The sequence below is a fragment of the Pipistrellus hanaki genome (genome assembly GCF_964339955.1).
Source record: "Pipistrellus hanaki genome assembly, chromosome: 1".
NCBI classification, from domain to species: Eukaryota; Metazoa; Chordata; class Mammalia; order Chiroptera; family Vespertilionidae; genus Pipistrellus; species Pipistrellus hanaki.
The window spans coordinates 22,488,598-22,499,491 of NC_140503.1; the positions used below are offsets into that span (position 1 = coordinate 22,488,598).

General features: G+C 41.8%; 1 protein-coding gene across 4 annotated transcripts in view; it reads right to left on the minus strand.

Annotated features, from left to right (window-relative positions):
- The window catches only part of PSEN1 (presenilin 1), a 58,150-nt gene extending 51,007 nt beyond the window's left edge, over nucleotides 1-7,143 (minus strand). For 3 of the 4 annotated variants that reach the window (XM_084893193.1, XM_084893195.1, XM_084893192.1), the window contains exon 1: nucleotides 6,995-7,143. The gene's annotated coding sequence lies outside the window, so the exon portion shown is untranslated. The remainder of the gene's footprint in view (nucleotides 1-6,994) is intronic. The other variant, XM_084893194.1, reaches the window with a different exon arrangement.
- Between the last annotated feature and the right edge of the window lie 3,751 nt (nucleotides 7,144-10,894).

A 10,894-nucleotide genomic window follows, 5' to 3' on the forward strand; every position in this document is an offset into this window, starting at 1 on the left:
GAAGGGTCCCGGGTTCGATTCCGGTCAAGGGCATATACCTTGGTTACGGGCACATCCCCAGTGAGGGTTGTGCAGGAGGCAGCTGATCGATGACTCTCTCTCATCCATGTTTCTAACTCTCTATCTCTCTCCCTTCCTCTCTGTACAAAATCAATAAAATATATTTAAAAAAAAAAAAAAGATAAGCTATAATGAGAATATAGTCATTTTATTTTTTATTGTATTTTTATTTATTTGTTTGTTTTTAGAGAGAGGGGGAGGGAGAGGCAGAAATACATAGAAACATCTATCAGCTGTCTCCTTCATGCCCCCTGCCAGGGATCGAGCCCAAACCTGGAATCAAACTGATGATCTCCTGGTTCACGGATGACACTCAACCACTGAATCACACCAGCTGGGCGAAAAGATGGTCGTTTGAAGAAGTTTCCATTATTAGCCTTATGCTTATAGGATCTGTTCAGCTATTAGAAGAAACCATACAAACTGAGTGTCATACTGGAGCTTTCTCAGACAAACCTTGCAAAAATCACCAATACAGTAATCACTTTAGCATATCCCAATACTATTTTCAAAGGCACATCCATCACATTTCCATGTGAAAAACTAAGGCTCAGGAAAGGTAAAAGAATTTGCCAGCGCCCGATTATGGAGTAAATAACACCAGTTCCAGAACCCAGGTCTGCTGCTGCCCAGTCCAGGTCTTCTCCAGTTCACCCAGAGAAAGCACAGGCTTCCACTAATGCTCTGAAGATCAAAACACTACAAGGCAACCCTCCCAGAAGAGCTGCTCTGTACACGGAGCTCAGTATGAAGCAGAGACAGGCAACGGGGTTAAGCTAGGTCTTCAGTCAGCCTGGTGACAAACCAGCATTGTTGGCACAAAGGAAGGAGCAGGCAAAGGCGGATTTGATTCTGGTCCAGTAACAGCTGGAAACAATTAATGACTCCGTGGAGAAGGCCAATGACCCCACTGTTAAAGCAGCGTGGCAGATGACACAAGTGGACTTTATAACATTCTTAGCAGCTGAGAACAAGAAAAGATAGTTGTTGGGAATGAGAATATTTCATGTGACCTGGATTGCAGAGGGAGTGGGAATAGAGACAGAAGTGGATTTTGGTGTTTTCTCTCCCTGGCCACCTGCTAAAGATTTTTCTGAGACTGACAGAGCATACTTGAATTCACTGCCATCCATTTTCTTTTCCTCAAAACACTTGTTCAATCAGATAAAAGAAAAAGAAATCATTTTCTGGTGGGCAACTATAATATCTAAATACAATGAGTCTAAAAATAAGAAGATACAAATAATATAGAAACTTAGATATGCTGAACAGAAAAACTTAACCAGAAAATCTTCTACCCATCAGCATCTGAAAAAGTATCATAGGAGCAATGTTTAGAATTGAAAATAAGTTTATAAAAAAATTCCATTTAAGGAAGCATCAACAGAAAAGTGCATTTCTTTCAGTACATCCTGGTAACAACTAAACCTCAAAGTCTTACAGCATGTTTACTTAATTACTGATACACTTTCTTTCTTTACTCTCAGAGATAAATGAAAACAAAATTTTACTTCACAGAAACAAATATATTCATGGAGACATTTTAACATGATCTTCTCAAAAAGCAAAGGGCTTGTGGCTTGTTTTAATGATTCTAGCCACTTGATTAGTTTCTCTTTCACTTAGAAAGTGACCAAAACGATTTTTTTTATGTGCTCTTTTTTTATATATCGATTTTTTAGAAGTGTATTTGTATTGTAATGCTAAGAAGCTTTCAAATGTCAATAAACTCGTGATTTATTCTTTGCCACACAATTACTTAATCAGCCTTAATGTTAATTTGATTAATATTTTTAATAGATTTTTTAGAGAGAAAGAGAAATATGGATGAGAGAGAAACATGATCAGCTGCCTCCTGGCACACCTCGTACTGGGGATCTGAGCCCACAACCGGGCATGTGCTCGCTCTGACTGTGAATCAAACTGGCAATGCCTGGGTTCATGGGATGATGCTCAACCAACTGCGCAACAAGGCCAGAGCTTCTTCCTAGACAGGCAGTCCAAATTCTGATTATATGGATGGGTATGGAGACCCTCTGTTTTTTAAAAGCGTACATCCCACAATAAATGCAACCCATCCCCAAAATTTATAAAAATAATTTGAAATTAAAGTTTTAGAAATACATCCTGAAAAGACTCCTCTGAATTTTAAGAGCAAATAATTTCCCCATCCCTACAACAGGCTTTGTCAAAGTGGTAGATTCTAAAAAAGAGCAAAGATAGTGATATAGCCTATTTGGTGATTTTTTCCTCCTTCCATCCCACTCCACTTCTGTGAACCATCTGTGGTAGATTAGACTATTATTTAGCAAATATTCACTCCAGCATCCCCAAGAGAAAAATATACTTCCCCTCTCCAGTAATGTTAGGTTTGCCTCTTTGTCCTGCTTTTGCCTCAAGGTGGGTATAGTATACCCAATCATAAAGATACTGTTGTAAGTAACCTAGTTATTAATTAACAGGGAAGGAGCATGCTAGTAAAGTCTGGATGAAACAAGGAAGGAACAGGTCATTGGCCAGACTAAGCATGGCTGCTGCAAGTGTGGGAAGATTTCAGATATTTCAACTCCTACACAAAGGGGTCTACTCTCCTGCGCTGGGCTCCTGGCTCTCTTGTTGTAGAGGGCATGCTTCCCTGCATTTGTCCACATGGCTCATGGCCATGTGGCCCACACACAATCCTATCTAATAAAGAGGGAATATGCTAATTGACCCTCATGCCATCACAAAGATGGCGGCACCCACTACCCCACTGCCATGCATTCAAAGATGGCAGTGCCCACAGCCAATGAGGTAATATGCTAATTGACTGTCACACCCTCAAAGATGGCGGCGTTCACAGCCACAAGTGGCGGTGCGAATCCCTACAGCCCCCCAACTGCCCAGCCTCCCAGGACCGCCGAGGCTCAGGTAACCAGGGCTGGCCCAGGCTTGTGCTGCTGGGGGTGTCGCCTTCCCCTGATTGCCAGGTCGCCTCCCGCCCCTGAGGGCTCCCAGACTGTGGGAGGGGACAGACTGGGCTGAGGGCCTCCCGCACCAGTGCATGAATTTTCATGCACCAGGCCTCTAGTAGACTATAACTAGTCTGATGTTACATTGGACCCAGCTCCACAATAGGACACTCTGGACACTGGCTTTGCTTCCAGCTCTGCTGAATTCCCAGCTACAACACTTTCAGGACTGGTTTAAGGGAAATGGGACTTTTGAAACCCAGGGATGTAATTCCACATAAATATAGATCATTCATCCTCCCGTGCTAGCTTTAGAAAATTCTTTTTCTCAAGATATCCTAAGGACCAAACCACAAGCACCCAGTGGAGAAAGGGATCTCCCACTTCTACTGGTGGATCATTTTCTACCAACTTCCATTAGTGACAGTATGACTTGCTTTGGTCACTAAGATCTTAGCAGATGTGGCACAAGCAAACACTTGAACTGTGCTTGTGTAGTAGGTAGGCCTTGCCTTCTTGTACCTCTGCTGTTGCCTTGAGAAGAGCTTACCATGTGTAGCCACTGTCCCTTCAGTCTGGCCCCAGAATAAGATATGCAAAGCAAAATTGCTTTAGCTGATCCACAGATCTACATCTTGAAGCAGTCTTGAATGCTTTAAGGCACTGAGTTCTGAGGGAGTCTGTTATATAGTTATCGTAATTGTTTTAAAATAATAATGGTTATGTGGACTCAGAATAAAAATTAACAAAAACTTACAAGTCCAGAATCCTTTATCTGAAACCCTTAGAACTAAATGTGTTTAGAATTCATATTATTTTTCGGGTTTTATAAAGTAATATGATGCAAGTACCATATGTTTTATAATGACCCCTTGGGGTTTTAGGCCCACAATATCGAACACATTAATAAATATGTAGTAAAGCATATAAGTAACCTTAAATTACACAAACAGATTCAGGTTAAATGTCAAATGAGTGATGAAAAGCCTTTCAGTTTTTTTTTCAGGGGCTTTTGGATCTCAGAATTGTAGATATGGAGCTATCTTATTAATGTTTGTATAATTATAAAGAATCAGCCCTTGTCTGTTTGGCTCAGTGGATAGAGCATCCACCTATAGACTGAAGGGTCTCGGGTTCATTTCCAGTCAAGGGCACATGCCCACTTGCAGGCTTAATCCCTAGTAAGGGCCATACAGAAAGCAGCCAATCAATGGTTCTCTTTCACCACTGATGTTTCTCTTCCTCTCTGAAATCAATAAATTTAAAAAAAAGAAAAAAAAAATAGAATCTCTACCCCCCCCAAAAAACAAAAAAAAAACAACACACATTTAATTTCAATAACTCTACATGGAAGATATGATTACTCTGAGTCATTGTCTTAAATTCACTGTGGAAATGAGAATACAATTTATCTTTAATGGGGGGGGAAAAGACTACTTTTATCTAATTAATTTGTAAGTCATTGGCTATATACTCAACAAAGCTTGCATTCTCTTTTGCTTTATTTAGATCAACTTAAGAAACTTAAGAAACTGTGAAAACTAAACATTATACCCTTTAGTCAACACTTATTGGGTTTCCTCTCCATACCCAGACACTGTGAAAGGTGCTGGGGACGTCACTGAACCCAGTAACGCTTCTGTTTACTTTAAAGAGCTCTAGAGGGAAAGACAGACGCATATCTTTTCATATTAATTACATGTCGAAATCAAAATGTTTTAGATGTAATGGAATTATATAAAATGTTATTCAAATTAATTTTACCTATTTCTTTCTACCTTAAAAAATTTGTTTATTAGAAAATTTAAAATTCACATTTGTTTTTATTGGACAGTGGTGCTCTAAATCTTCGTTCTTTCTGATACACCAGGCCTAATGCTGAAAATCCCTGACAACCCCTTCCTTCCTGGGGCTTCCCTCCCTTCCTCCGCTTTTGTGACACTGAACTCCAGAGGTTTTCCTCCCGCCACTCCATTCTCCTCACCCGGCCGGGTTCTCCCTCTTCCACCCCCTGAGTATACGTGTTCCTGAGGGTCCGCCTGGGTCTCCTGTTCCTTTTCTCTCCTTTGGTGTCTCATCCACTGCTTCAACACCAACTCACAAGTCTAAGTGACTCCCATGTTTACAGCCCCAGGCCTGTCCAAAAGACTTCCTCATCTTCCTCTCTAGAATAGTTCTTTGCTCCTAACTTCCTTATTTGTGCAATCAACTGCTCGCTCCCATTTTCCAAACTTCAAGTTTCCTTGTGAACTTGACACTTTATTCCTTGCTCAATCGGGTGCCAGGTCCTGTTCATGTTTTTTCTTCCTTTCTAAGCCTCTACTACCACCAAAGATCAAACTCTCATTATATCTCCTTTGATTATGCAAAGTCACCTCAATTCTCTTATCCATTTGAGCCCCAACTACCAGATTAATGAGCCTCAAGAAAGCTCTGACAACAGCGCCACACTTTCAAATCACCTTCCGAATCTGCCTGGCATCTAACACACGACGGACAAGCAGTAAGAGGGGTCTCTGAAAGGTTTTTCAGTATCTGTCTCCAAGAAGTCTCCCCGTATAATCTCTGATACAATAGTGGAAGAGTACTACAGCCAAGGGAACCTGGAGTGCGAGGAAGAGAACCACATAAACTTCGGCAACTTTTCTGCTGGTGATTCCGAGACCAACTCCAATCCTCAGGTTCTCGGCGAACGGAAATCCATGCAGCAGTGTAGTAAATGGTGTCCATTCAGAAGAAAGGATACCCAGAACTGTGGGGGCTTTCTACTCAAGAACCAGGAGTAGTAGAATGGAAAACTAGATGACAGGTGGTTCTTCTACAATCTTTTTTTTTTTTTTTTTTTTTGTGGGAGGAGGGGAAGATCCATGCACACAATAGACTTATGTGTTCATTGCTAAAGGGTTGTTCTTAAACGTGGGTGGGGTGGGGTGGAGCTTCAGTTGGTTGAACTCTGCAAAGGAGTTAAGGAAAACTGAAATAGGCTTTGGCAGGTGACTGAAATCAGCCAAATGCAACAGGATTCAACCTACTTTCCCGTTTTATCTTCCTTCGTAACAGTCATTTAATGTTCAGCCTGGCTCACTGGACAGTGAGATCCAGGACCCCTGTTTGTGGCACACCCCATGATTACAATGTCCTCCCCACTTCCACGCCGAGGGTGGAAACCTTCCCACTGCCAAAGATAATTCAAATAACAAGATTCCCTTAAGCAGATGTGATCTCTATCTGCCTCAAACGTCAACGAATGTTTTTACCTTTACAATGTGCTCTGCCATATAATCATTTGCACACTCTGCACACTAGCTCCCACAGAAAACCTTGAATACGTTCTTCATCTTGTGCAAAGCAGACAAATGATGCTTTTAAACTTATTGTTATTTCCCTACAAAAGTAAAACCATCTGAGCGGGAAGAAAACACAACATCTAAGACACATGCAAGGCACCGGACATAGATGCCTTGGGACAGTTGTGATCGAAGGCAAACGCCTCAGACCCTGTTGTCCGCTTCGAATGGGAGACATAAGGAACTTTTTTTTTTTTTTAGCCCGAGTGCCACTCGTTTCCCCTGGACCAGGACACAGGCGGCAGGAGGCGTGGAGTTTCCTCAGTTGCTCAACCGGGCTGGGCGCAGCGCGCTTCCCCTTCCACCCGCTCCGCTGGTCCGGACGGCCAATCCCGGCCGCAGGCACCTGCGCCCTCAGCTACCTTCGAGAAATCGGCACTTCCGGACCGAGGCTCTGAAGGTGCTCTCTTCTTCCACCCGACCGCACGCCGCGCCCCGAACCCCAGAAACGGGCAGCCCCTCTTCATCAGCCACTCGGGGTTCCCGTGTCCCCGCCCTGCCGCGCCCGCTCCCCATCCTCCAGGACGCCTGTTCCGCGGCCGGGACGGCGACAAAGGGCCGGCCGAGCCCGCGGCCACCCGTGTCGACACCGGATGAGGGGCGCCTTCCTCTCGCCCAGGACTCCCCATCACGCACCTACTTCCTCCTCGCCGCCGCCTCCTGCGACCGCCCGCAGCCGACGCTCCTTCGCGATCAGCGCCTGTTGTTTCCGAAGTGAAATCTCGGCCTCAGGAGCTGCCCGGCCCAGGCCCCGCCCCAAAGGCTTCGCCGCTGTCATTTCCGGTTCTGGCGTCGTTGGGGGCGTGCCCGCGGACTGAGGGGCGGGCTCTAGAGGGGGCGGGGACAAGACCAGAGGAGAGGGGTGGAGCTTCCGGTGGTGTGGGAGCGGATCGTGGGCGGGGGGAAGCCTGCGCTCTAGCCGGCCTCGGACTGGACGAACCGAGACAGTTCTTGAGCCCGACCAAAGTTTCTACGTATGCTGGGCCCAGTGTGTGGTTCTCCAAACTAGCAAGTTATGATATCTTAAAACCTCAAGTTTCTTTCATGTCTCCTGTATTACCTATTTATAGTGTTTCTCAATGTGAATCAACTGCATCAGGATCAAGAGGATGCTAATTAAAATTGTAAATACTTGTGCCTTCTCTTTCCTCATTGAATCAAAACTGATGGGTGGGCCCTGGCAGGTTTGCGGACTGAAGGGTCTGATTCAATTCTGATCACGGACATATGAAGGTTCGGTCCTGGTGGGGGCCGTGCAGAAAGCGGCGGATCAATAATTCTCTCATCATTAATGTTTCTCTTTCTCCCTTCCTCTCTGGAATAAAAAAATATTGAGGAGGAAAGAACTGATGGGTGGAGCAAACCTGAGAAGCCTCATTTTAAACAAATGTCTGGGATTCTTGGGATCCAAATTAAGAACCAGTCTTCCTAAATGGTAAGCTTCCAGAAAGCAGGAAATGGGCTTTATAATCCTGAAACCTGAGCAATGAGTTGCTCAAAGGTCAGCTACCACTTTCGTATGTGATGTGGCAGACTTCGGAGTGTCATTTAATTCAAACAACATGGCTTGAGAATGTTTATTCCTTTTTGTTTAATAGAAATTACCAGAGGCCCAGGCTTGGCCCAGAAGCTGGGCCTGTCTGGTCTAATTAGCATATTACGCTTTTATTATTATAGATCTTTCCTTACTGGGCATTTTATATTGCCAATTTCTAATTTGGCTTTTATGAGTCAAGTAATAAAATGAAAATGAAGATCGTTAAAGATGAAAAATATAAGCATTCAAATGCAAATAAACATTTCAATAATTTAACATTTAAAAAAATCTATTTATCAATAATTTATCAATAATTATAAGCTAAAATCAATAATTATAAGCTAAAAAAATAGTAATTACAAGCTCACTTTGGTCTAAAGTATAAATATAACAGTTCCTGGGTTTAGAAATACATTTTTTAAAATATATTTTATTGATTTTTTACAGAGAGGAAGGGAGATAGATAGCCAGAAACGTCGATGAGAGAGAAACATCGACCAGCTGCCTCTTGCACACCTCCTACCGGGGATGTGCCCACAACCAACGTACATGCCCTTGACTGGAATCAAACCTGGGACCTTTCAGTCTGCAGACCGATGCTCTACCGCTGAGCCAAACCGGTTTCGGCTAGAAATACATTTCTGAATTCTCAGTTTTCTTCTTGATACCTGTCTATTTAGGATTCCTTCTCATATCCTTTATATCCAGTGGTATTCACAAATCAATTTCATCATCTATTGCTGAGCAAAAACTATTTCTCAATTTTATTCTATTAATAGGCTAAAATATGACCAGGAAAAAATTTGTAAGCATTTTGACATAAAACCTTTCAGCAGTTTCTGCACAGAGGTGAAAACATTTATAGAACTCATTAGAAAGAACCAGGTAAATAAGCCTCATATATACGGTAGTATACCTACCTGGCTTACATTTATTTGCATTAAAAACTGTTTTTTACTCCATATGAAAGAAAAAAATAAGTTTAGTCCACTTTGAGTTTCCTCACTTTGTCACTAGGTCCAGTGTGTGCCTGATGAGTACCTAAAACAGCACTCTCTACAAATTGTTAGCTTCTACTATTACATCAAGTTTATCAGAAAGCACTATGACAAGATTCAAATTAACAAAGTTCTCTAAGGAGGAAATGTTCTGGGAATGGCTAGAAATAAAGCCTATAATATTGAGTTGTTCTCAGGCAACATTTATCAATACTTTACATTGATGAACATACAGAATAGGTATGTTGATTTGCCTAAAAAAATGTTTCCCTCTCTAAAAATCTACTTAAAAAACCCTCACTCGTTTGGTTAACTGGATCGTCAACCTGCATACTTATGGGTCCCAGGTTCAATTCGTCAAGGGCACATGCCTGCATTGTGGGCTCCATCCCCAGTAGCATACAGGAGGCAGTTGATCCATGATTCATCACTGATGTTTCTCTCGCCCTATCCCTTCCTGAAATAAAAAAAAAAAATTCAAAATCTACTCAAAAAGAAAATAAAGCTGCATTTATGTACCTAACAGATAAAATATTGGTACTGCTAATGAAAATATTAAACTGCTAATGAAAGTGTAGTCCTTGAATCGTTTAGCATTGGCACCATCATTGACCTTGGGCCCCACCCTAGACCTACTACGTCAGTCTGCACTTTTGTAACAAGATTCCTCCAAGTGATGCAGTGCACTTTCAAGTTTGATCTTAAAAAAAAGAACACGCCGCCCTCCACACAATGCATGTTCGTGGGGAACCTGACGCTAAACTATTCGTAGACGACGTGCTTCTGGGTCAGGGTTTCGTACGTAGCAAAGCAGCTCCCTCGCTGCGATCTATTGAAAGTCAGCCCTCGACATAAGGGTTTGTTTTTTTTACTTAAAAAAAAAACAAAAAAACGCGTCAACCCTGCCTGGTGTGGCTCAGTTGGTTGAGTATTGTCCTGTACACCAAAAGGTCACCGGTTCAATTCGTCAGGGCACAAGCCCAGGTTGAGGCAACCGATTGATGTGTCTCCCTTCCTCATCCCTTTTCTCTCTAAAAAAAAAATGCACATTTTCTAAAAAGTTAAAATAACTTCTCTCCTCCTGTTAATAAACACGCATGTTTTAAATTACTTGTTATGGGGAAAAAGCATATTGGTTGTTTTTTGTTTTTGTTTTTAGCATATTGGTTTTTAACTGCCTAACTTTTTTATACCTGGAATGGGCAATATGGATCAAAGCAAGGTTTCCAAACTGAAATTCAATTATGAGCAAATGGTAAAGATGACCCAGAAAACTCAAGCAATTCATTAGAAATTTTACGTGTATTCTCCCAACACTTGAAATACCCCACCGCAGCAGTTTATACATGTCCAATTCTTCACATGTAAACCTGAAAACCTTAAAGTTTAAGCTTGGTGGCAAAACCTGACTTAACTGACATTAAGCTATTAATGATCTTTAACCTGGCGACTGTGATCATTCCTGCTCTGCTACTGAAATGTTAATGTAGGAACTTGGATTCTGAGGCAAATCTCTCTGGAGTCATTATTCAATACATGGTATGTGTCCCCAAGGGTTTCAGATATCGTCTTTTTAAGATAAATATAGTGAAAGAGCAAGAGCAAAAGAAATTAATGCTAATGTTAACTAAATAAAACAACCTACTATGATGCATTAGAAATAGTAATATGGTAAGAGAAAATAGGCATAATAAAGCTCGAACAAGTTAGGCTGAGGGTCAATCTGAGAAAAAGCTAGTAAATGAATTTGTAAATGGCAAGAAGCAAGTTTCTGAAATTTTCCTTGAGAAACCAGAATTTAAAATATTTAACACTAAAAGGGAATATCTCCATAGACTTTTAGATTAATGCAAAATAAGGTAAATGGTCTCTTTGACCTTTAGTTACTAGTAATACTCAAAAGAAATATCAGCCCATAATTTCAAGTTTCTACAATAGTATGCACCATACAATTAAAACATGCCACTTATTTAATAAGACTGAAAGAATGAGTCCCCGAGA